The following is a 27,228-nucleotide window of genomic DNA, read 5'->3' as shown; positions in this document are numbered from 1 at the left end:
AACATGACAAAACTTTGTCTCTACTAAAAATGCTGGGGCTCACTTGTAATCCCAGCTACTCAGGAGGCTAAGGAGAATCGCTTGAACCTGGGAGGCAGGGGTTGCAGTGAGATGAGATTGTGCCACTGCACTCCAGCCTGGGCAACAGAGAGAGACTTAGTCTCAAAAAAATAAAAATAAAAAACATAGCCCATGAAGATAAATTATTTCTAAAGAACCAGAAAAGCAAGGAACAGCCCATACTCTCTTATTAACTTCCAGGCTCACTTATCCCTTTAAAAGTGTACCAGCTGAGCACTTCTTTTGCAGTGACTCTGAAATAACACATATTTCTAAGTTTTCTACAGATAAGATCAAGAGCCACCTAATGAAAAGCACACCTGTTTATTTTTGTAAACTATGTTCTAAAAATAAACTTGTAACTAAACAACATGAATTGACAAAAAAAGATGGATTTTTCTAAGAAATTCATAAAAATTTACTATGAGTTAGATTAAAAGGGGGAAAATTGGTTTGCTTTATTTCTCACTAAAAAAAAAAAAATGGCCAGGTAGACCATTTAATACTTGTTGAAATGAACACAATACTTACTCACAGCAAATATTAGCTGTACAAATTTAAAAACAATAAACTGTGGAACTGAGAGTATCTCACAAGCAGGAATAATCAGCAGTCCACAGTGTAGCATGTAGAGATGGTGGATGACTGCTGACCTGTATCAACTATTTCTGCCTTAATTACACTGATAAAACAAAGTACCTTGAATAAAACTGGAAGTTCCACAAGCTATTGTAAAATCTGGCTTCTTTTTGTAGACATTTCCTAGCTCTGAGGCTTTCCATTGGTGACTGGAAAATTTGATGATCAAATCTGATTCTTAGCAGATTTTGGAAGGAGAGAAATTGCAACCCTGGGATTGTGAAACTAAAGCTCTCCAGAATGAAAAGAATCTTAGAAGAAGATGGAGTCATAACAGAAGTCACTTTAATAATCCATGGTGCAATATGGAATATGCAGTAAGGTTAATGAATTGACAAATTAAAAAACAAATGAGTAAATAAACAGGTAGGTAGGTAGATTAGCTAGATAGGTAAATATGTTACTGGAAAGATATATAGGGTTACCCAGACCCTGAAGATAGAAGAAGACTGTAAAACAAGGTCAAAGACTAGCGGATATTTAAAATAATTCTTCACATTTCCATTCAGATATACCCTAAATAAGAGGTTCGCAAAATTATGGGAATGGGGAGCATATAAAGCATTTGAGCTGTTCTCAAATGATGGTTTACGCTTACTCTCAACCTCTTCTCCCTAGCTCCATTCTTGACACATCTAGAGTTTCTGTAGGGTGGGGAATAGGGAACTCCCCAAATAGCATCTTCCTTCTTGATATAGGTGTTTTCAGTGTTTAGTAGAAACAGCGAGGTTAAGGCCAGGCACAGTGGCTCACGCCTGTAATCCCAACACTTTGGGAGGCTGAGGCTGGTGGATCACAAGGTCAGGAGATAGAGACCAACCTGGCCAACATGGTGAAACTCCATCTCTACTAAAAATACAAAAATTAGCCAGGTGTGGTGGCATGTGCCTGTAGTCCCAGCTACTGGGCAGGTTGAAATTTTCTACTTTCCACCCCTTTCTGTACTTATTGCTAGTGAAATATGACATACCCATGGCCTCAGGGAACAAGTTGGGTTGAAGGCTTATCTTTGTGTTAAAATGCTTATCTTCTTTAGCTGATCAACAAATCAAGTCCCTATAATATAAACAGACATTTACACTTTCAGTAACCTGAACTTTCATTCTTTACAGGATAGATATGTGGTCACTAGAATCATTTCATGCAAGATAGACACGTGGTCACTAGAATCATTTCACACAACTCGAATTACCTGTTCCATGTTTAATGGTCAAACAAAAGCAGCTAGCACTTGTTTAGGCCAAACACCCTGGGGGCTTTATCAGCAAGGTTAAATATAACAGCCTAACTGAACAACAGATAATTATCTGCTTCTACATTCCTAGCTTTCCTTATATACCCCAAAGATTTATATACCTAGAAACTGATTCTCTTAGGTTTTAATACCTTAGAGTTTAATTTACTCTGCAATAGGAGGCTGCAATAGATTACCTATTGAATTGAGAGGTGTTGTAAACCTAAAAAAAAAAAACCTATTTAGTTATTTTTGTTTTGTTTTGTTTAGACAGGGTGTCTTTCTGTCTTCCAGGCTGCAGTAAACTCCTAGGCTCAAGTGATCCTCCTGTCATAGCCTCCCGAGTAGCTAGGACTACAGGTGCACAACACCATGCCAGCTAATTTTTTTAATAATTTTTTTTTGTAGAAATATGGGTCTTGCTATGTTGCCCAGGCTGGTCTCATACTCCTAGCCCCAAGTGATCCTCCCACCTCAGCCTCCTAAAATGTTCAGATTACTGGTGTGAGCCACCACACCCAGTCCCATTTAATAGTTTTAAAATAAGATATGTAAGACTTAAATTGGAGTTAATATTTTCTATTAAGAATAATGGCTAGTCCAGGGAAGAAAGAAAAGCAAACCTGACTCTGATAGTTTAACATTATATTCCCCAAACTACATAGCACTCTCTAAATGAAAGTAGAGATTTCCTTCTAAGTAAACAGATCATAATCAAAGTCAACAGTATATTTCCTTGCCAATTACAAAAAATTTCCTAGATTTGGAAGCATAATCTTATTGCAGAAAAATCAGGATAAAAAATGAAAAAAGAAAAAGAATAGTTCCCTTAAAATAACTTTATAATTCTGTTTTAATACAGCTCTTGTATTCCATGACCTTCATATTATTTTAGAAATCCACATATTGATTGTTCCCTCTACCACATGGAGACCACTGTATACATTTCACACTATTAAAAAAAATTGCAAAGAATAAAACAGGTGACTGAAATAGATACATAAAAAATGACTTCTTGAAATGTTGCTTGCTGTTTACTAGTGCATTAGAAGAGATATTATCACTCTGTTTTGACATTTAAGCAAAGTTACCTTTAAGCAAAAATCTATAGAAATGAGGTAGATAATCCTGCTATAGTATGGAGGTAAAGGCAGAGACTTGAGGAGAAACATTTAACCAGGTGCTTGCGGCTAGTACAGCTGGTGGTTATAGCTAAAGGCACATGCCTAAGAACAGGAAATTTACTCAATCCCCGTGCTGCTGCAGCAGAAATGGCACCTGGATACACTTCAATGTCATTTCCCTGTACAAGTCTAACGTCTAGAAGTAGACACTGATATTTATTTAAAATATAATGGGTTACTGGTTATTACATTTGTGCTCTGTGCTAACAAAATGAGTTCAAGAAACAGCTTAATACAGCCTGAGAAGTTTAAGGGCGCACTTCCTAAAAGCAGGAATTGGGCTCTGAAAAATTATTAAGAAGGAAGTTTCTAGAATCTGTACCTTGAGCGGTTTAGTTCCATTGCTTGCTGCGATCTACCAGGCCTTAGAAAAGGGCAATGTGGAGTGGGGAACATGAGGGCTAGAAAGCTCCTCTTGTCCTGAAGTCCTGTGCTTCAGTCCACCTGCGTCCTTCAAGGTAGAGCAGGGTCTTCATTATAAGGAAAGTAAAAATAGAGAAAGGGAGACAACACAGAAGACCCAGAAAGAACTGTAAATCCTCTGTTTTCCATTCTCTTATGCCAACCGCAAAAATGTTCCACAGATGAAGTAATAAACAATGTAGACCATTCATATACAGTCTATACTATTTTCAGCTTCCATTTGAAAATGCAGGGCTGTTTTTCTTTTCTAACTTTTATTTTAAGTTCAGGGATACGAGTGCAGTCTTGTTGACCAGGTAAATGTATGACATGGGGGTTTACTGCACAGATTATTTCATCGCCCAGGTATTAGGCTCAGCATCCATTAGCTATTCTTCCTGATGCTCTCCCTCCTCTTACTCTCCACTCTTCAGTAGGTAGGCAGCAGTGTATTTTGCTTCCCTCTACGTCTCCATGTGTTTTCATTATTTAGTTCCCACTTATAAGTAAGAACACATGGTATTTGGTTTTCTGTTCCTGCGTTAGTTTGCTAAGGATAATGGCCTCCAGCTCCATCCATGTCCCTGCACAGGACATGATCTTCGTTCTTTCTTACAGCTGCATAGTATTCCATGGTGTCTATGTACCACATTTTTTTTAATCTAGTCTATCATTAATGGGCATTTAGGTTGATTCCATGTCTTTGCTATTGTGAATAGGGCTTCAATGAACAGACGTGTGCATGTGTCTTTATAACTGAATGGTTTATGCAGGGCTGTTTTTCAAGAGTTGCTTTTGCATGAGTCACTAAATAAGCCACTTCTTTCAAGTGGTATGAGATTGTAAAAAGGAATACCTTCTCATAAGGCATTAAGGTCGTTGTAATAGGCTCTAGGTTCTCCTAGAATTTAAACTGTTAGGTTGCTTTTAAATGTCTCTCAAAAGCACTTATTTGACCAATGCTTCCAATCGTAGGCTTCAGAGATTGGTTTCTGCAAATGACCTAATCATGATGATTTATGATCTTCAAATTTGGCTCTAGGAAGAGGGACCCAGATATTTCAACCTAACCCAACACTTCATTGAAGGAATAGGACACATGAGGTACAGACACCAAGATAATGACTTAGAGATGAAATTTACCTAAAAGATTAAAATTGTGAATCTAATAGAATGACATTTAAATATTTTTAAGGAATACAGGTGACAATGATATGGATACTTAAAATATATCTATAAAATATTTATCGGCCGGGCGCGGTGGCTCAAGCCTGTAATCCCAGCACTTTGGGAGGCCGAGGCGGGTGAATCACAAGGTCAAGAGATCGAGACCATCCTGGTCAACATAGTGAAACCCCGTCTCTACTAAAAATGCAAAAAACTAGCTGGGCATGGTGGTGCATGCCTGTAATCCCAGCTACTCAGGAGGCTGAGGCAGGAGAATTGCCTGAACCCAGGAGGCGGAGGTTGCGGTGAGCTGAGATTCTGCCATTGCACTCCAGCCTGGGTAACAAGAGTGAAATTCCGTCTCAAAAAAAAAAAAATATATCTATTGAATTTTCATTTATTCTAATAAATCAAGGAAATGAAGAAACTGCCATAAAATATAAATTTCCAGAATTTTCACTATAAAGTTTGTATACTTAAAAAAAATTCACTTGGAAATAAATAAAAATTCACTTGGAAATTAATAAATAAACAAGTAAATTGGGAATAAGTTTATTCACCATAGTACTTAAGTATTGTTTTAGATAATATTAGTGGCTTAGTATATGGATATTCAGAATGGCTACCAACAGACATAGTCTCCTAGGGAAAAATAAGGTTCTTTACAACTAAATATCTATGTTGCTAGCTCTAGAGCAACTAAACTAATCCTTAACCTTCAGGGAATGATGCATTTCTCTCTTAAAACAGGAAGGACAGTTCACTCAAGACTTTTACTTCCATTTATAACCAACTATGCTGGTTCACAAAGGTGCAAAGCAAAGTTTCTAACAAACAAATGTGTCTTTTGTTGCCTACTCTACTAAAGTAATGTCCCCTGTACAGAGCTTGAATAGTTCATCACAAAGCTTTGGTGACTGCTGGCACAATAATGATCGTGGAGTGTCTATTTGCACACCATTAATTATGCTGTGATCCCTAGTGAACTGCCTGTTTTTCTTTTGCAAAAATCTAGAACAGGGTATATAGCTCTTATTTTGCATTTCTTGTAGGTATATTATAACATAAGACATTTAGTTCCAACGTATCCAAGCTGTCCCTTCAGAAGGTGATCAGAAGACAGAAACGAGTTTCGAAAAGGAAAGGGATAGCTGCACAAGAGTAAGAGTTTCTGCAATGAAGCCTTAAACGAAAATAAAAACGGGGAAAAGTAGAGGTAGACACTGGAGCTGCACTGAAATAGTTCTTAGGAGCCCAAAGTAAGACATGTTCTGACATGGACACAGGGAGGGGAGCACTACACACTGGGGTCTGTTGGGGGGAAATGGGGGAGGGGCGGGGGGTGGGGAGGTGGGAAGAGATAGCATGGGGAGAAATGACCGATACAGGTGAGGGGACGGAAGGCAGCAAAGCACACTGCCATGTGTGTACCTATGCAACAATCTTGCATGTTCATCACATGTACCCCAAAACCTAAAATGCAATAAAAAAAAAAAAGAAAAAAAAAAAAAAAAAAAAAAAGACATGTTCTGTAAAAGTGCCATTTACAGGGGTACCAACCCTTGTCATTAAAATCCTGAGTATCTGGATGTAAAACCAAACTGTGGTGGGAACTGTGGGCAGGTGCTGTTACACAGCAACATGATATTAAAATGCTGCAGACTGAACTATTTCTACTGTGGCAACCATAAATCATATACACAACCACAATTAAAACTAATTTAACATGTGAAAAAGTCAGATACTCTATTTAGCAGGAACAGTTCACTATTATATGTAAAGAAACAGACAGCATTAAGTATATACATTTTAGATTAATAATTTATAAAATATGATTATTTATAAAATCAAAGCTTTCATTTCGGGCCTTGAAGCTCATCTTTCTTTGCACATTAAGTCAGTCTTTCATTTTCATATTCTTTTCATATCCCTCATATGTATATGAAGGCAAGTGATTTCAGGAATCTAAACCCTGAGAACACATGGGGAACAGAGAAGAACTTCTGCTGTGATATCTACTTTTGCAGTGAGTAGAGAAACAGAAGTAGAAGATAAATTTGAGGTGAGCCAGAACTCATTTCTTTAATTCCTATTTGGAGCTGATTTCCCCTATACCTTCTCTGACAAATCATAGGCAAAAGAGTTCCTGTGACTAAATATCTCCCAATTACCAATAATAAAAACTTCCTACAGACTGTCTCATTGACAAATTAGCACACAAGCTTCTACCCTATTCTAATTCATGGCTAAGAAACACTGGAAAGTTATTTTCAAACAAATTCCATTACAACGTAATTTAAGCTGTAATCTGAAAGGAGCATAAAAACTGCACTGAATTGCTGGTAGAATCATAAATTGGTACCATTCTTTTGAAAATCTCTTTGTAAACATGTGATGAGTTTTAGAAATGCTTCTATCTTTTGACACAGTAATTCTACTACTGTTCAGATTTTGAAATTGCAGTTAAGTGATTCCGGATCTGTAAAACTAAAAAACCAGAAACATATTGTCCATCAAAATGCGACCAGTTTACATTATAAATAAATGTATATTATATAAATAAAATTGTGCTATATAAATTAAATGGTTACTGGAAAGGGTAATATTACATGGAACATTTACTTCACTTATTATCTTTTTTGCATTGAAAAACAAATAAGCAGTATGTTTTAATTGTACTGCCTAGAAAGACAAAGGTGGTTGTTCTTCTTCTTATTTTTTAGAGGAGTCTCACTCTTGTCACCAAGGCTGGAGCACAGTGGCACAATCATAGCTCACTGCAGCCTCTAACTCCTGGGCTCAAGCAATCCTGCCTTAGCCTCTTGAGTAGGTGGTACTACAGGTGCCAATACTATGCTTGGCTAAGATAATGATTCATTCAATAATGTTAATAGTATTATTCTAGGGATACAATGTACTAGTATTGTTCTAGGGATACAATAGTTTTTTTAAAAAGTCACTTCCCTCATGGAGCTTATATTCTGCTAATGTAAGACAATAATAAAGAGTAAAAGTGTTACAAAGACAAATAAAGCAGGATGGGGCATTAAAGTAACAGGGTGACTATTCAAACTAGGCTCACCAGGCTTATGACGTAACACTCAATTTAAAATTTTTAAATGAACAATCATTGTCAGAGAGAAAAACCAGTGCACCATCAAGTCAAAAGAACATCAGGAACATCTATGTTCCAACCCACTGAGATCCAGTTACAGTAAATGCCCTCTAAAAACCTGTACTAATAAAACTTTCTAAAACTAAAAAGATTCCTCTGAAAATGTCCCCATACTTACTCAATTATGGATTTTTGCCTTTGAGTTCTTTTCCTTTTATAATAGCTCAAAATACCATGTGTGCAGTATTCTAATGACACTGGTCATAATGGACTTTTATTTAATTGATCATCCCAGTGCTGTTTTTTAATAAGTATTTAATGCATATTAGGCTTTTTTAAAAAGGCTAAAGATGCAATACTACAAGCAGAGGAAGAATAAAAACAAAAACATTATGTGGAGTCATACAAGTTAAGGCCATCAAATATCCAACAGGATTTCAGAATTCAATTTGACCTTCAATGCAGAAATTTTTACATTTTATCTTAAGTAAATGGGATAGAAGCTACAGGATAGAAAACTTTTAAAACTGCACCCTGGGTTGAATGAAAAAGAGTGACCCAACTCAAGATATCAGTACTTGCTGGTTAAACATGGAGAATTGTTAAAAAATTGCTGATAGCCTAGAAGGTAAAGTAAATAAACAGACAGCCAACAAAGACAGAATTATTTATGTCCTCCTGTTCTGTGCAGAATTCTGTCAGAAGTGCTAAGAACAGAAGAAAAGGCTGGCTCCTGTCCTCAAGGCATTTTTGATTCAGTAACTGCCCTTCCCCCCTTCCCACCCCCCCACCCCCGCTTCCCAAGCAAAAGTCACTTAAAAAGAACAATAAGAGGTAAAAGCTTTACAAATTAGAAAACAGCCTGAAATAACATTTGAAGTTTAGTGAAACCATATGCCAGGTAGATATAAAAGTGAAAAGAAAATCCAAATTACAGAAATAGAATGGGAAAGAAATGACTGGTTATATGTATAACTTAACAGGAGTTTTTTAAAAGTCTAGAGTACATAGATAAAAAACTGAAAATAAGATCAAAAATAAGTAAAACAGTCTCTCTTTTTGTTAATAGCCTTTTAAAATGCCAAGCTCCACCTATCAGTAGTGAATAGAAAATCAGCAAAGTAGTTATCCTATTTGGTTTGGCACTGGTCTATCCATGGGAGTGAACTCTGAACAGACTATTTTCTAAAGGGTGAAATGGGCTTAGAAAAACACAGGATGATTAAAAGCACTGTCTCTAAACCTGAACATAATGCCAAGAGGTAGTCAGGAAACATTACAAACTCAATGTTCAATTAGCATTAGGAAGCTAAAAGATGTAATTTTATAATCTTATTTCCATTAAATCTAATTTTCATTGATGACCCTATATAAATAAAAGTGCTTACCTATAAATAATCACTTTGGATTGCTTTTAAAAATATAAACACGCTATCAAAAATTTATATTTAAAAATATCAAAGAATTATACTTCTTTGCTTCCCATGAAACAAAGAAACAGCCTAGAAAATGAGTTTTTGTTTTTATTGTTTCTAAAATTATCTCTTGCAGCATAATCTGCAGCAGTAAGCATAGGACACTGGGAGCCCATTTCCAAAGCTCATACAGAACCGAACAAGATAAAAAATGGCATTCTGGTTAATGTGTATCTATACTTTAGAGGCAACCTTAAAAACGACAAAAGTGATTATGGGTTAATGGGGGGTATCTTTAAAGGAAAAGAATGAATTCCATCTAAGAGTTCATACCTTTAAGAACAACAAGAAAACAAAACAGATGCTTGCAACTCATGAACCAAAACACACTTGCCATTTCCTTCCAGTAATCTGCCTCCTCTTCCATTTCTTATCACAGGAAACTGTACCACCATCCACTCAGGTACTCAGAGTAAATAAAATGTTAGCTATCACTTAACTTCACACTCCCTCCCCTACTCACCTGAAAATCACTCCAAATCTTGTCCATTTTAATCTCTCTTCTATTTACCTCTGCTCTCTTTTCACAGACACCTCTTACAGAGGACTGACTAAGTCCACACAAATCAACAGCCACAACAAATATTAAATGGATCCAATCCATCCACTATAAAGATACATACAAGATTATTTTGTAAAGAAAAGGCTGATACAGTATTAGGAATAGCAGGCATTACTAGTACTTTTACAACTAGAGTACAAAGTGAAAGTATTAAAGAGAAAATAGATAATAGAGAACAGCTTACCAAGAAAATATAAAATCATGGACATTCTTACACAAGGAGAAACTGGCAGCTCCACAATCACGGTATTTAATGCAGCACTCCCTTCCTCTCTGGTTTTGTTCCTAGTCTATTTCCTGCTTTACTGACCTCTTTAAAGTCCTTAAATGGCTCCCTAAAAGTCTGTTGCTTATTTGGACTTAAGAAAAAATTTATAATAGAAAATCTCAAACATAATGAAAGTAGAAAATATAGAGTAAACCTCATTAGCTACAACAATTATCTTTTTTTAAAAAAATCTGTCCTCTACTCTATTTTTTGGACAATTATCCTTTTTTTGGACGATTATCTTTTTTTTAAATCTGTCCTCTACTCTATTTTTTGGACACAATCTAAGAGACTACATAATTTCATCTGTAAATATGTCAGTATACTTCTCTAGGATAGAGATTTTTTTTTTCCCCTAACATGACCCAAACACCATTTTTACATCTAACAAAATTAACACAATTTCTTTAAAACAAATATCCAGTCAGGTCACCTTTATCCAATTACTTATTTTCAAGACTGCTTTTTAGATGGTGGCATGTCCTTCTGACATCTATTGTTTCTTAGCATTGCGTACCAGGTTTTTCATAATCTGGCCTCTACCTGTGCTTCCAGGCTCAGTTTTTGAAACTGGTTTTTTGTTCATCCCCTAAATCCTGGGCTTCCACCATATTTACTGAATTTCTGTTTACTTCACATACAATATCCCCTCTTATCAAGCATTATATAAAAATGTTTTAGTAGACCAGTCTTCTTCCCACCCCCATCCACTTGCATACACACTTGCCTCTGGTGCTTCAGGTCTCAGCACAGGTGACACATCCTCCAACAAACCTTTCCTGCTACAACTCCCTGGTATGTGCTACTGGACCTAGAAATGAACTTTCAAATATAGCACTTACTACCCATTGGGTTACAAAACCCAGTGTCCCCTCTCCTCTAATTTCCCTTTCAACAAGAAACACCAATTTATAATTTTCTGCTTCTTAAGAAACCAACCTTCCCCTCTTGGGTGCTTTGTGCCCAGCACGTTCACAGTATGGCTACTATTCTTTACTTCTACCTTTTGACCTACATTCATACATAATTATACAAACCTCTTAAAAACGGTGTTCTGTAAGTGCAAATCAGACTTGTTCAAAGATTGTCAATAGTAAGAAAATGCACAAAATTACTTGAATGTAATATTTAATAATCATAAAGCTTTCAAATGTGAAAAATATCTGGGTGTGATAAAGACAGGTACAAAAGGGATAGTGGATAAAGAAAATCCTAACTCTAAAATAGGGCTCCAGAATCCTATGGTTACAGGAGCAGGAAAAGGCTTCATTTTTCTCTGAAAGTGGCAGCGACTTTAAGAACAAGAATGTACTAATCAAGGGCATTATTGCTCTTCAACAGATAACTGCCTAAATATATACTTTCTTTGCAGAGGTTTTTACTGAAGTGCAATCAGAAACCTTAATTTGAAAATCAACTGTCAAAAAGAGTTTTGTAGGAAATGTTGGTTGACTGTTTCATGTAGCTTTCCTTACCTACAACAATAAAATCATGCAGAACTGAGTAGAAGTGAAAATTTCTCGAAGTGCTTTAACAATCTAATTTATACTGCAAAGCCAAGTGATTATTATAGTGTGGATTTGTTGTTATTTTGAGCTTTTATTTGGAAAAGTATTTACAAATATATACTTTAAACAATTTCATCAACGTTGTGATCATGCAAAGCTAATTGGGCTTTATCACTATTATGCTATATTTCCTCTGCCAAAAATATATTTTATTTTCAGTTTAACACTAGATTGGAATATTTTCCAGGTGTTTAATAATTTTGACTACTTATCCTATTAATGATTTAAATTTAATTAGCCTGTGATCGCTTCAGCGGCACATATACTAAAATTGGAACAATACCGAGACTAGAATGGCCCCCACACAAGGATAATATGCAAATGCCCAAAAACATAGTTCTAAATGCTTTAGTTATCTTATTTAATCATCCCCACAACTCTATGAAGTTAAATTGCCCAAGGTCACCAGCTCGTAAGCAGTGAAGCCAGCACTTGGTACTTTGGTAGCTCTGACTCAGCAGGCTGTTCTATCCCTCTTTGGGAAAAGCATTACAAATGAGCACAGCACACAGCTTCAAGGTGAATTCTCACAGCAAAGAAAAGGAAATGGTATAGCACAGCCCTGCTATGTCAGAAGAACCAACATCAGACGTCAGTGGATTCTCATAGCAACATCTCCCCTGCTGCTTCCTCTCAACACACAGGAAAAATGTTCCAGAATCAACTGAGAAGACTAGCATTGCATTTATAAATGTGATTCCCAGGCTTGGTCGGTATCTCCCCAAACCTTTCCATGTACATTCATTTCAGATATCGGGGACGGAAAAGAACTAGACCATATCTGGAGGAGGAGAGGAGGACCACACACTTCATCTGTGTTGTGAACTATGTTGAGAAGAGACCAGTCTGTTACAGTACAGAGCCTTGGGGAGATCTGTGCGTGTGTCTTCAGGCTTCCATCCTTTCAACTGAGGAACTCTGCTTCTCCTTCTATTTTAGAGAGATTACATAAAATCTCAACTGAAATCTGGGCTCCATGGCTATAGAAGTTTAAAAGCTGATAGTGCCATGACAAAGCCCTGGAACAGAAGTCAAGAGACCAGAATCTTTCTCTCAGTTTGGCTACAAACAAGTCATGATTAATACTGGGTCGGTAATTTTGCAATCCTCAGTTGTAGTTTTCTCAGCGTAACAGCATAACTTTAGATTTCTAAGACTCTTGGCCATATTAAAAATATATCATTATATAAAAACAAAGAAAAGATACGTGAGTGTTCTCACCAAAGAATGTTAAAGAAGGTAAATAAAAATCCCATGTCTCACAGAAAGAAAAGAAGTAGGGTAAGATAATTTATTGCTAAAGAGCATACTAACCATCATATGATCTAGTGCTCACAACATCACCATGAGACATCATATAAGAAACCAATTATTTCCCAAATAGTTTTTTTTTTTTTCGTTTTTTCTTTTTCTTTCTTTCTTTCTTTCTTTCTTTCTTTTTTTTTTTGAGACAGAGCTTTGCTCTTGTCACCTAGGCTGGAGTGCAGTGGTGCAAACCTGGCTCACTGCAACCTCCACCACCCAGGTTCAAGTGATTCTCCTGCTTCCACCTCCTGAGTAGCTGGGATTATAGGTGTGCATCACCACACCCGGTTAATTTTTGTATTTTTAGTAGAGATGGGGTTTCACCATGTTAACCAGGCTGGTCTCGAACTCCTGACCTCAGATGATCTACCTGACTTAGCCTCCCAAAGTGCTAGGATTACAGGTGCCAGCCACCGAACCCAGCCAAGAGTTTTTTGTAATGTGGTATTTTTATTTAGCTTGATGTAGATAATTTATGGATAACATGTCCATATGAATTTACTATTAGTAGATAACAAGTTTATTCAATAACCATGGCCCCTATAATATGCCCTTGCTAATCTCAGAAGCAAATTAAACACAGGTCAAATGCACATTGTAACATCTTAGAATCCTAAAATCTAGGTTATAACCCTGACTCTGCCATTTAATAAGAATTAATGCAATCTCCTTAGTCCTTAGTTTCTTCTCTCCTACCCCCATCACATTCTCAAATAAGAGACTATGCTAAATGATTGGCCATTGGCATATTATAGTTGATCCTATACCTTTATTTCTCATGGCAATCACACAGTCAGAATAAGTCACATGAGAAGGAAAATAAATTCATGGAAGAATCACCCACTAGGTTCCAGTCACTACTTAAGGCATCTGAATGGAACAAGAGGACACTATGAGGATGGGGTTGGGGGTGGGGTTTCCAACAGGACTGACGCCAATTAAATAGGATCTTAATGAAAAGCTCCTGATTCAGGTTTATTAGAGAAGAAATAAGGCATTAAAGCTAATGAAAATAATTTTATAAAGTTGAAGGTGAAAGGTCATACTCCCTAGAACAAGAGATGGTTAATTAGAAGGTGAAACAATAGAAAAGTTATTGGGTGAGCTCAGAGGCCAGCAATAAAGAACATAAAAGAGTAAAGTATTATGCTTTATAATACTAACTGACCCATATACAAATGAAGATTCAAAATCAGGAAATAGAATAATACCAATTAGTATAAACTGATTAGTGTTTATAAATAGTTGGTGCTTTAAAAGGCCTTTTCCAAAATACCTAAAATTGAAATACGACAATATTCCAAGTAATCTGAAATTGCATATTTTGATTTAAAATTAAACTACCAATTCCATTATTATTAATGTTTAAAGGTAGACAATTTACAGTAACAAGCTAGATGAGACCTCACTGGTAATAGATTAGCAATCCCAGATTGTGTATTTTTTTCTGGGTTGCAGACTATTCCAGTCCTAACATCATACATGACACACACTCCTAAGTCAGATAGCTTTGAGAAAGCAGCTGATTATGTTTTAGAACTCTGTTAATTAAAACCATAAATTCCTATCCCAAATGTTTTTTGGAACAAATATAAACAATGTGAATTCTAGCAAACTTTTTTATTTGAATTATTTGAAGCATTATTTATGGCTATTTTTGAAAATGTTATGTTTGTTCAGTAATATTTGATGAATAATGTTAATACAGTTTTCTACCAAGTAACATAAAGATACGTGATGAAAGACTGAAAATCTAAATTCATGTAAATGGTAATAAAATAGAAAAACCTCTAGGTTATTCATAAAATAAACCAAACTTAAATGCATTTCCCCCAAACCAACATACAATTACAGAAAGTTATTCAAGGCATAAGACTGAATATAAAACAGGGATTCTGCCTTCAACATTAAATTCAGGTAAGTGCTTTCTGTATTGTGACTTCAAGGAAAGCTGGGAAATTTTACAGTTCAATGGGATTTCTCCTTTACTCTTTGTAGAGATTGAAAAGTTAACCTTAAGTTACTAGGCCATGATTTTGGGAATAAATAAATCGTTATATCACATTATACACCTTAATATATACAATTTTTATTTGCCAATTAAAAATACATCTTTTAAAAGAAATCTTTATAGTGATTGAATAAAACATCACGTACTTATGTTGTACCACTGACCAGAGTTTCTACATAATTCAAAATTAACTGTTACGACTGGCTTTTGAAGTAACCCTGAGAGTCACTCCCTAATCCCTTTCATCCTTTGGACTTTTACGCCAACTACTTCCTTGGGAAACACCACCATCTGTCAGTCAGCCAGGACAGAACCAGAGAGAGACTCCGCAAGTTCAGGACAAAAGTTTCCAACTACTTTTACTCTCCACTGCATCTCCTAACACCACCACTCTTTCAGGGCAGGGTTTAATCACTGCTAGAAAACAAGGTTCAGGAACTGAGGAGCCATTAGCCTGGCATGTGGTGACACATTTCCAACACAATTCTCTAGCTTTCTGATTTCCCTTCCAAAAATAAATCCAAGGGGAATTAGAACCCTTAAGGATCAGATTGAGATTAAATGCCATTGGCTTTCTCCCTGTACCTATGCTCCTACACATCGCTTTAGCCCAGCACAGGGTTTTAAAGCTCACTGCTTACACAGGGCTATCTCCTCTGCTGGTTATGAGCTGCAAGGACAGAGTCCATGTCATATTTGTGTTGGTGCAGCTGGCCACTAGCCAAGAACCTGCAGCCCGGCCCTAGAATAGCTGTTGAATGAATGTGGCAGCCCACACACTCAAAGACACCAGAATTATCTTACCCTTTCCCAGACAGCTTCAGGTACCTTCCTTTTCCTAAGTGAGACACTAATGTGTCTGTATAATTATGGCTTCCATATGTGACACAGAGCCCAAAAATTTCATCTGACTTACTGTGGTTTACTTTTTGTGATTGCATTTTTATTATAACATATCTCATATAAAAAGGGGGATATAACAGAAGTAAAAAACAGTAGAGCAAAACCCCTATCTAGCTTCAGACCATTACATATCCACTGGAAGCCCTAAAATAATGTTCCATGATCACATGGTCTTTCTGCTGCATAAGCCTGATGTCATTTTTTGATACATAATTCTCAAAGTATATAATGCTGAAAGGCCTTGAAGATCTTTCTTAAATGATTTATGGTTAAAATTTCTATAATTGCAGTCCTCAAAATCATAATAAATAAATCCTTGGAAAAGACCTCACTTATCTCTTTTTCTTCATTCCTTCACAGTTCAGCCCCCCACCTCTCAAGAAGCTGTATAGAGCATGGAGGGCAAGCTAATCCTTCTCCAGAGTTTATGACAGACACTGGTTCCAGTATTTCCCAAATACTAACATTAATACACAAAACCACTCTATGGGGTAGCCACCGTTACCACCCCTATCTGAGGTATGAGAAGTTAGAAATCTAACAAGTAACAGAGGTAGGATTTGAACCCATCTGAGTCCAGGCTCTTGACCACTATGCTATGTTGTGATCTTCTGGGATCTTGGGCTATTTTTACAATTAGAAATGTGACCTAAGGGCAGTGGATTTCCATCTTTGTGAGTTCTTCCGGGGAGAGACTGCACTTCTCCTGGCCCTGTCACCAACCCTTCCTCCTCATAGTTACCATGTATGTAACTATCAATGTTTGCCCAGTAGGGTGACATTCTTCCAAACATTAGCTGGCCCCACCTCCTAACACACAAGCTAGAAGCTCTAGGTCATTGACCTCAGTGCCTGTGCAAATGTTTATCAGGCTTGCCCAGTGACTTATAGAGGGGCATTTCCTGGAAATATTGTGGTTAGACATTTCATTCAGTGAGGTGTTCAGAGCATCTGAATCACTCCTGTTGCCTAGTAACTTGTTTGTATTTGGCAGGATGAAGACAACTCAGGCATAGGTACAGTCAGACACAAAGCAGACATCTGTTCAGCACGATGTCCTCCCACCACTAGACTGCTGATTTAGTGCTTAAACTTGACACTGTTCTTTCCCACTTTCTCACTGTCGGTAGAGGCTCCTTCAGTTATTCTCTTTAAGTCAGGAGCATTCAAAAGGCACTATGCTGTACATAGAATCAACAGATCCTTTGTTGCCAGAGTATAGGCTACTGTTTTTCTTACTGAGTTTTGGGGAAAAAAGAACTTTAAGACAAAGCTGCAGGGTTCTTACATATAACAGGGAAAGGAGTTACATGGTATCATGGAAATTACTTGCCATTCCTAAAAGAATTCATTCTCTCATATATTCGCATATTTGTCCCTTTTTTTAATAACAAAAATTGATTACCACAATATCAATATCTTCAGAATCAAGGAGATTCACCCTCCAATACCATCATGAATACAAATATACAGCACAGCTGACCTAAAGTCACCTTACTAACGTGCGTCTTCAAATTGAAGTTAGCATGTGTGCCTAGGTTACTCCAGGAGCCAAAAGTCTAGAATAAAACACACTGGGCTTACAGTCCATGTAATTTCACTGACAGTTACGGCTTTTCCTCTAATATTTTATGTCTCCACTATTTTCCCAGTCATCTCTATGCGTTAAATATTCAGTGGAGGAAAAGTGGTTTTAAAAAGGCCACCCTGCCACCGCCCCCATCCTGAGGTTTCTGTTGTTTCTTTCGTTTTTGCTCTTGTCAGAGGACATGCCTGCTATGGAAACAAGAAAATAAGACGCAAGGGTGTGCTTAAATGTTACTCCTAATCTTAGTGGGAAAGTCCTGCGTTCTACATTTATTTAATGTTTACGGACAGGAGGACACAAAAGTTGTTTAGAAAATTTTCTTCTTTCTTCCTTTCGCCCAATAATATTCATCCGAACCTTGGGGTTTCAGTACACCTGATATTCAGAAGAACTATTCACAATCACATGGATATTAATTACTTCACTTTTTTAACAACTATAAAATGGGTATGAGTTTACTTAGCAAAGATTTTTGACTTAAACATATATTAATTCTTTAACTCCTCCAAAATATTTTTTCTTTTTAAAAGGCATAGTTAAGGAAACAAAAAATCTTTCCGTATTAAAAAAAATTATTGAATTCCACCAAAGTCCATAACAGATTTAAGGAAACAGTACTCTCATTATCTAGAACTGGCTAACTGTAGGCTGCAATTACTAGTGGCAAGAAATAAGTGGGTTAAATCACTGTCCAATTTCAAAGTCCTTAGTCATGTCTCTTAAGGAGGCTTTTGCACTCCGCAGTTTGTAGTGGGCCTCCTGAAGCCCTGTAAAATGTTCCAGCTCATGCAGGTAACCGGAAATAGAAAGCTTAGTTCTTCAGATTCTGAAAACAGAGTTTAGGTCTTGGGAAATCAAATTGCCAGCAGATAGATAACTGGCTCACGAATTTGTTGCCAACTACCTGTATGATACAAATTTCAGTAACATAAAAGAATGTTTGTTCCCATGCTGTGACTGAAGATTTCTAATAATTAAATAGCAGAAGAGCCCCATCTATGACAGCAAGCCAGTTTAGTGCATTTGTATACTCTAAGAGCTAAATTACCACTAATTGTCTCGTCTTTTAAAAATTTATTTAAACTTCATTAGATATGTGAATGTCTGTTATGGTCAGGTGAATGAGACAGATCTTGTCCCTGGCCTCACAAAGCTTGCAGTCTAGTTGGAGAAACAAACAAATCATTATCGCACAGGGAGATAAATGTTTAGATAACTGAAAGTTCAGGATGCTCTAAGAACACATTCCGAAGGCACACAACCCAGTCTGGTATTTAAGGTATGAGAATTGGCAAAATATCCAGACCCTGGTGACAGCACATACTCTCACAAGTTTCTAGTAGACGGGTAGTAAGAAAACCTTCCTCTCAGAGAGGCAATTTAACAATAGCTATCAAAATTACACATATACCTTATGACCTGCAACTCTACAAGTTTATATAGATATATTGCATACATGCAAAAGAACCTACATACAGTTACTTACAGCAGTATTGTTAAAGAGTGAACAATTGGCCACAACCCAAATGTTGTCCAACAATAGATCACTATTTTAACTGTGGTACATCCATAAATGGAATCTGTTACTCTAGAACTGCTTTAAAAAAGAGAATGAGGAAAGTATCTTAGTACTCACTTATAAAATCCTCCTACATATATGGCAAGGAAAAAAAAAACATAAATTGCCGAGAAATATAGTATGCTATGTTTTACATTATAAACGGGGCAAATAGGAATTAATACTCCTATTTGCTTATTTATGCATAAAGAAATTCTGGAAAGAAGCATTAGACAATCACTGACGCTGAGAGGATGGTGGAGGCAGAATTTGGGCACACTCTCTGAATGCAAAAAATGTATGAATATGGTATACTTAAAAAGTAATCCTTACATCAAGTGTGTGGGACATTAAAAAGGGAAAAAAACAGTAATCCTTTATTTTTTAAGCCCAAGTTCTATCAACCTAGCACCTTTTTTTGATTTATTATTTTAACACGCTTCTAAAATTCCGCAGTGATGAAATTAGAACATAAGACTGCTTTATTTTCCAAATCAGGGTTCTGCTGTCTCCTTTCCTGCTTGTGCCTGTCTGCCATCCTGGAGGGAGTTTTCCCAGAATACCTGCGAGCGAGGCGAGTCCTCTGTGCCTCTCTGCTCTGGTGTGTGGGCTGAGGATAGTTGAGGGTTTTCTTAAAGCTCATGAAAGGATTTTGTTTTGTTCACTGCCTCATTCGCAACACTGAAAAGAATGCCTGGCACACAGAAAGCGTTCAGTAAGTATTTGTTGAATAAATGAATTCTTTTCTTCACTCAGCTTCAATGAGACAGACACCACCAGACAAAGCGAAAGATATCAATGGTGTCAAATATTTAGAAATAGCTGCCATTTCTAGTATCGGCTCAAAATAGGCATTCTAACCTTAGCAACATTCTTAGAATTATTGTGAATTTCACAGAAGACAAATAATGCTATAGAATACTGTGCTGAATAATCTTAACTACCCACAAATATTTATTTTAAATAATTTGGGATTACATGGCTCTCGTGTCTATCTTAGGGTGGAAATCTTCTTAGGCAAACACCACACTAGACAGTAATGGATAAAAAGAAAAGAAAAAACAGCTATCATCAGAGTCAAATGAGCCCTAGTTGTAAGATGCCCAGAGATAGAGCAGGAAAAGAGAAAACCTTTTGCACTAAAAAATACAACTGCTATTTTTACTTTCAAGAATAAAATTACACTCGAAATTAAATTCAAAGTACTCCAGGCAGTGAACTGAGTTGCACAGCTTCAACCACAGAAAGCAAAACCTCTTCCTCCTCAGTGGGCATAGAATTCGTATAACTACTGCAGCGCTTTGATTTTGGTTTAGATAACTACAAAAACAGAATAACTTTGCTAGTAATAATTTCAGTACTATTGCTCAAGGGTGCATGGCTGACTGATATTTCTTTGAATATTTTCTGTTTTCTTAAGGCATGGTTGAGACAAGTTAACTGAGTACTCTCTTTTGGCAGTAATGCAAAGAGATTAGAAGTTTTGGGGTTACCTCTGTTTCTCTGGCTGTCACTTAAAATGGCAATCCAAGACTGAGAAAATGTCCACTCACCTGAAAGAGCCTGAAATTTAAGACTCTTCTGAGGATAAAATAAAAATTCTCAGAGTTAAGGCATTTATGAAATGTCTTAATCAGAGAAGGGAAGACAGCAGCGAAGCTGCAGGATAACTGATAAGACAGCCAACCTTCAGCTGATGCAAGTTAGACACATGCTATAGCAGCAGGAAGCACCAAACCTACTGTTTCCACATGCAGTACAGCAAAGCCCACCTTGATCCTTGCAGCAGTCAATACTCCCAGTATCTGGCAGATCCTTTCCAAGAAGAGTGTTAGGGCCAGAGGATGACAGCTCTAAGGGAAGAAAAAGTCAGAGGTTAAATAAGAATGAGGCTTTGTTGCTATGTTTTGCTAGTCTTCTGAGGGTGGAGGTGAAATGAAGAGCCCTCTAATGCTGCCCTCCTAGAGCTCTCTGATACTGGCCTCTTGGAGAGTTACCAGGAAAACATTGGCTCTAACAGGTACTGGCATTTCAGGACAAGATGAGCAACTCAGCCCTTCATTCCACTAACATTTACTTAACACCTGCCAGCCCCTGTTTAACGTTGGAGCAGGGCAGACAGGCAGATTCCCTTCCCTCCTATGTTCACATTCTAACACTGGAACACACAGATAAACAAGAAGACCAGTCAATGCCACTCAGAAAAGTCAGCCAGTGTCAGGGGAAGGCTGGTGTGGCTGATGTAGAGCAAGTGGTCAGGGCAGGCTTTCTGCAGCTATACTTAAGACTTAATAAGGTCTAGGGAGTAGGGGCCAGCTAAAAAACAAGAGTAAGCCAGGCAGAGGGAGCAGCTGGCCCAAAGGCCGGGAAGCAGGAATGAGCCATGAAGGTTTAAAAACAATGGAAAGGCAAGCACTACCAGAGTATTGTGAACTGGGCACAGAGAAGGGAAGAGGAGGGCAGAGGGCTTTATAGGATAGCAGAAGAACCACATATATACAGGGTTGATGTGCACAGAAATTTAGGTTGATATGCTGTGCATAATCTGTCACCTTGTACTAAATGGAGAAAGATTTGCTTTGAAACCCATACAGTTGCTGCAGTTTTTAAATGACTTTTTAACTAGTTAAAATTTGCCTTGTGGGTGGATGCAAAATATATGCCACTGGCCAGAGGTCTATAGTTCATAGAACCACAATATGAATATCCAAAGAGTATAGCCTGAGACTACCCAACAGTGCATACATGTATCTCTTTTAACTCCCTAAGAAATTTCATTAAAATCTATGTTTAACAACTGCAGAAGGTACACTCATCTGCAAACAGAAATTGATTTTTTTAGGTGAGATCCCATCTTCATCAAAAATACTCAACTCTTGGAAGAAACTCAAGAACAAATGTGTCACTCTTAGGTATAAACCCAAGAAAAATGAAGCCACCAGTCCAAGCAAAAACTGTATGCAAACATTCATAACAGCATTATTCATAATGGCCTCCAAGTGGAAACAACCCAAATGTCCATCAACTATTAAATGGATAAACAAAATGTGGCAAACCTCTATAATATTAATTGGGCAACAGAAAGTAATAAAGTAGTGATATACACTACAGCATGAATGAATCCTGACAACATTATTCTAAGGGAAAGAAGCCAGTCACAAAGACCACATGTGATATGATCCCATTTACATGAAATGTGCAGAATAGGCAAGTCCATAAAGAAAGATCTGTGGTTGCCAAGGGCTGGGGGAAGAAGAGAATGGAAAGTGAATGCTAAGGGGTATAGGGTTTCTTCTGAAGTGCAGTAAATATTCTAGAATTAAAGAGTAGGCATGGTTGCACAACTCTGTGAATATATTAAAAACTACTGATTTGTATACTTTAAAAAGGCCAGTTTCGTGGTATGTGAATTATATCTCAGTAAAACAAAAGAATATCTGAAATGCTGTGAAGAGATGAAACAAACTTCAACTGGTCCAAAATGCTATATTCCAGTCAGCATTTCCAGACCCCATTAAAAAGGAGAAGCAGTTTAGTTTCACGCTTCAGATACTGTACCTGGTATATACACTCCCTGTGGGACACATTTACCCCACTGGAAAGACCACCCGGTTTTTGGAGTTTGTCTGTCTCATTTCATTTGGAACGTTTCTCTAGTTATTACCCTCTCTTGACTCCACCTACCAAACCTACTCACTCCATTCACGCAAATAAAATTAAAGCAGTAGTTGCTTTTGCGCTCTAAGTCTGTGGACAATTACAATTGTTTACCGCATGGTATTAATCATAGTTCTAATATTGTCAGCTTATAGAATTTATTCAGTTACATGGCCAAACCTGGTGCTTTTCATCTAGTCAAGCTGAAAATGTGTGCCCTTGTCAAAAAAGAGAATGGGCAAACGGGTAGACACTGGAATACAAAACAAATTCAAGCTTACTACTCCAAAATCTCTTCCTGTATACATCTTAACATGGTGTGACATTAAGACTACATTCATTTTAAATAGTATTTTAGAAGTTTATGATTTATTTTAATGTATAAGTAGAATGTACAATTTCACAAAGGAATAAAGTAAATTATATAACAACAACAACAACTGCAAAATACTACTGTGAGATGATTAATGTAGAATCAGAGAGCCAGGTAAACACAGAGAAGGGTTCTTGATCACGAAATGTAGTGGAAGAAGGAGAGCTCTCTCCTGGGACTGAAGATCGTTCTACCTGCTCCCGCTAGCAAATCATCGCAGAGGCAGCAAAGCTTTTATGAACAAGGATTCTGAAGCCCAATCCACACTTAGCATGATTCCACGATTAAGTATTGTGGCTCCAGGCACAATACTTAATTTCCCTGTGCCTTAGTTCCTTCATCTATAAATAGGCACAATAACAATATTAATTTAACAAGGTTCTTAAAAGAATCTAAGGTTATATAAAAACAAATAATAGATCTAAAGGGAGAGGCAGATTGCAAGACAATAATAGTAGAGAACTTCAACACCCCATTTTTGGAAATGGACAGATCATCCAGGCAGAAAGTCAATAAAGAACATTGGGATTAAAGTATACTTGAGACCAAATGGACCTGACAGATATTTGCAGTACACTTCATCCAACAGCTGTAGAATACACATTCCTCTCAGCAGCACATGGAACATTCTCCAGAACAGAACATATCTAATAGAACATATCTTAGGCCACAAAACAAGTCTCCACAAATTCAAGTCACTATCATATCCAAGTGTCTTTTCTGGCTCCAATGGAGTAAAACTAAAAATCAATAACAAGAACTTTGGAAGCTGCCCAAACGCATGGAAATTAAACAACATCTTCCTGAACAATCAACGAAGTAATTAAGAAGAAAATTTAAACATTTTTTGAAATAAATGAAAATGGAAACATAACATACCAGAATCTAACAAACAAGGCAAAGGCAGTACTGAGGGAATACTATAGCACCATATGCCTACATCAAAAACGTAGAGAGAATCCAAATAAATAACCTAATGATGCACCTCAAGGAACTAGAAAAGAACAAACCCAGAATTAGTATAAGGAAGGAAAGAATAAAGCAGAAATAAATGGAGAAAAAAGAATCGAAGAAGCTAATACTAGAGATCAGAATAAAAGAGATCAGAAACGCACCTGGTATATAGTACGCATTATATGTATTTGTTAAATGACTAAAATAGAGCGTACTAGTTAAGTCTTGCAAAATGACTAAAACTGTGCTGCATATTTGGCTCTAAACTCCTTTGTAGCTAGAGGGGAAAAAAAATTTCCAGACTCAGAGGGAGAAAGAAAATGTGTGTATCTCCATATGTTAGGCGGAAGGGGAAAGGGAACCATATTTTGTTCTCCAGGAGGAAAAAGAAAGCATTTGACACTTCGCTTTAACACATTCACTGCAGGCCTGTACACAACAGGCAATGAGCAATACTGCAGACCAGGAAGACCACCATGTGATGTCATTTGATCGTTTTTTACCATGTCTCTCAATAAATCCCAAGGCATAACTCTAGAATGTCTTTAAGAGGAAGACAAGGCAATGTGATACAAATACACAGCCCTGATGGTCGGCTCACAATTGCACCAGAAATCTCCAGTCCACCTTTTACTTTCATTTCCCTCTGTCATGCTTCTGATAACCAGAGCTGAGGAGGAGACAGTTCCAGATTTCTGAAACAAATTCTCTAACATTAGGAGATGGCCAAAATATCACCACATAAAAACACTGAGTAACCTGATGCATTGAAAAGCAACTCCCCCTAGAAGCATCTGTTTTTAAGTTTAATGGACTTTAGAGTCATTGTCTGGCAAAAGAACAGCCATAATCATCTCAGGGGATTAAACAACTTGGAAGAATATTCCTATTAGTCATAGTCATCTCAGGTTCTACCTAACAGTTCAACACGGAACTTTTCCAAATTACAAAAGCTATTATGCTTAAGCTACATTTTCTTGTAAATCGGACAGTAGATAAATTTTCTTTAAAAGACTAGTTATATGATTTATAGCTAGAAGAGGACCCGGGTTCCTTCAGATAGTCCCATATTGTATATGGGGGACATGATAAAGTTGAATTTCCATGGCTATTACACAGTCCCGTGAATAAGCTGATGTCCCAGTGACTTATCAACCTTTTTCATTCCATTTGGCAAAGTATGTTGTTCTTAAGGCTAATTATTTAATAATGTTTTCCTCAGATAAAATGGTACTAATCTTTTAGTGGTTAATCAACTATAGCAATGTATTTTCATTTTAATACCTGTGGAGTATTGCTAAAAAGAGTAGAAATAGATTAGTTCCGTTGCAGTTCATGGATACTAAATGCAGCATTCTGCAAGGGAGGAGAGCAAGAGATGGCATTCGTAACTCACTCCTGTGTGTTCTCAGAGACGCCTTTCTCGACCCTCCCAGACCACATTCGGTTTCCTTTCCCTTGCTCCACATTACTCTATACTTTTTCTCCAACATCACAGTTTGCTAACTGCAACTTTGGTTATTTATTTGTCAAGATTTGCTCGTCAGTTTCCAGTCAGACTGCAAGCTCTGTGAGGGAAGGGATCACATGTGTGAGATTCTCTGCTTTCTGGCACAGAATTGAGGGTTATAAATATTTGTTCACTGACTAACTCCCACTTTATAAGATGTGTCCCTAAAGAGTCACATGTCAGTTCCCCTCAAGATAAGGAAGTCACTGAAGTAATCTTATAAAGGGACAAAGTAGGCCTCACTAATATCATTTAATATTATGAAACAGTGACCCACAAGTTCGAACTCTGAAAATTACCGAAGCAGAGTCCATGGGTACAGCTATGGCCAATGTGACTGTGAAGGGGAGGGAGAAAAGGAGTGGGGAAGAATGACCACTAATTTAGATGGGTGCTTTAAGAATGAAAGTTTTTTATAAGAACTCAAATAGTGTTTTCTAATTACAGACTGTTAAATTTAAAATATATTGAAAGGCCACTCTGTAATTCTCTCTGCCCAACACGGACTGAATTAAAATATCCAAGAAATAGGACTTTTTCTTTAAGCCCAGAAAGGCTGACACACCTATTAAAAAGTTCTGTCTCATAAGCTCTGCTTTCTACAGTTTCTGTTAGGTCTTCCATGGCCTAGACAATTGTCAATCTTGTTCTTTCTTTCATGACACAAAGTTGTTATACCCAAACACTTAACCCCTTAAAGTTAAAGTCATGAGCAATGACAATAGGGTCATATAGTATCATAACAGTGATACTATTATTTTGTTTAAATAATTTTAAATAAAAGCCTTCAAACTTGCAATAAAAGAAAATAAACTCTTATACTTTAACATTTAAAGTGAGAAAGTGTTTAACCTTACTAGTGAGCAAAGAAACTCAAAGAAGCAAGATACCTTTTTTCCATGTATTAAATTGGCTCTTTAAATTCCAACATAAAATTATTAAGCTGCTCTTTAAAGCTACTGTAAACACATTTCTTATACTCTATAAACATCCTAAGAACGTGAACAAAGATTTAGCTCTGAGCGCATTAACCATGACATTGCCAATAACAGTTTAAGAAAAAAAAAAAAAGGAAATAAGTGTCCAAGAATAAAGAACTGTTAAAAAAAAAAAAAAAAGAAAAAAACATGGTGGGTACATACAGTGGAACAATGAAATGCTCCTATCACCTTTAGCGGGGAATGATGACAAAAGGTACATTATATGTTTATGGGCACAAAACAATGATATGTGTATGATCCTATTCCTCCCGTTTTACAAGGTGCATGTGTAAATATAAACGTGACTAGAAAGACAATGCAAAATGTTAACAGATAATAGATTTATAGATAACTTAAATTTTTATTTTGCTTATCCAGGCATAACATTTCCTAAAATAACATGAGTCGCTATTATAATTAGAATGTTAAAGAGAAAAAATGACACAAAAACTCCCAAAACATATTTCCAAATAGCTACCATAGTCCCATTCTCTTTAAAAAAAATTTGTTATGACAAGCACATTGTCTATTTCAAATTATTATGCTCTAAGGATAAAATGGTGCACCACATTTTTCATTTCGGTCAGATTGTGTGTGGGGCAAGCAAAAAAAAAGACATTCAGTCTGGAACCTTAAAAGTCTTCCTTTTAGCAAGATGCCATTTGTGGTGATGTACCACCTAGCAGCAAAGAGGCCTCTCCAGTTAAATATAGCC

At 36.9% G+C, this 27,228-nt stretch overlaps 1 protein-coding gene and 1 non-coding gene across 12 annotated transcripts in view; one reads left to right on the top strand and one right to left on the bottom strand.

Moving 5' to 3' along the window:
• Positions 1–27,228, bottom strand: part of SGMS2 (sphingomyelin synthase 2) — a 176,864-nt gene that overhangs the window by 34,358 nt on the left and 115,278 nt on the right. For 8 of the 11 annotated variants that reach the window (XM_074396543.1, XM_074396541.1, XM_003929474.4 and 5 more), the window contains one exon: positions 20,812–20,892. The exons of 2 other annotated variants lie outside the window; for them this stretch is intronic. The gene's annotated coding sequence lies outside the window, so the exon portion shown is untranslated. Of the gene's footprint in view, positions 1–1,669; positions 1,756–20,811; positions 20,893–27,228 lie in introns of all 11 variants that reach the window. One more of the 11 variants, XM_074396544.1, reaches the window with a different exon arrangement.
• On the top strand, positions 11,916–12,023 carry LOC120363784 (U6 spliceosomal RNA). The gene has a single exon (XR_005579224.1). It is a non-coding gene; the product is annotated as a U6 spliceosomal RNA (small nuclear RNA).

This window comes from Saimiri boliviensis, chromosome 3 (assembly GCF_048565385.1).
Source record: "Saimiri boliviensis isolate mSaiBol1 chromosome 3, mSaiBol1.pri, whole genome shotgun sequence".
Classification (NCBI taxonomy): Eukaryota; Metazoa; Chordata; class Mammalia; order Primates; family Cebidae; genus Saimiri; species Saimiri boliviensis.
Note: the sequence above shows the minus strand (reverse complement) of the source record. Positions and strands in the feature narration are given on the sequence as shown.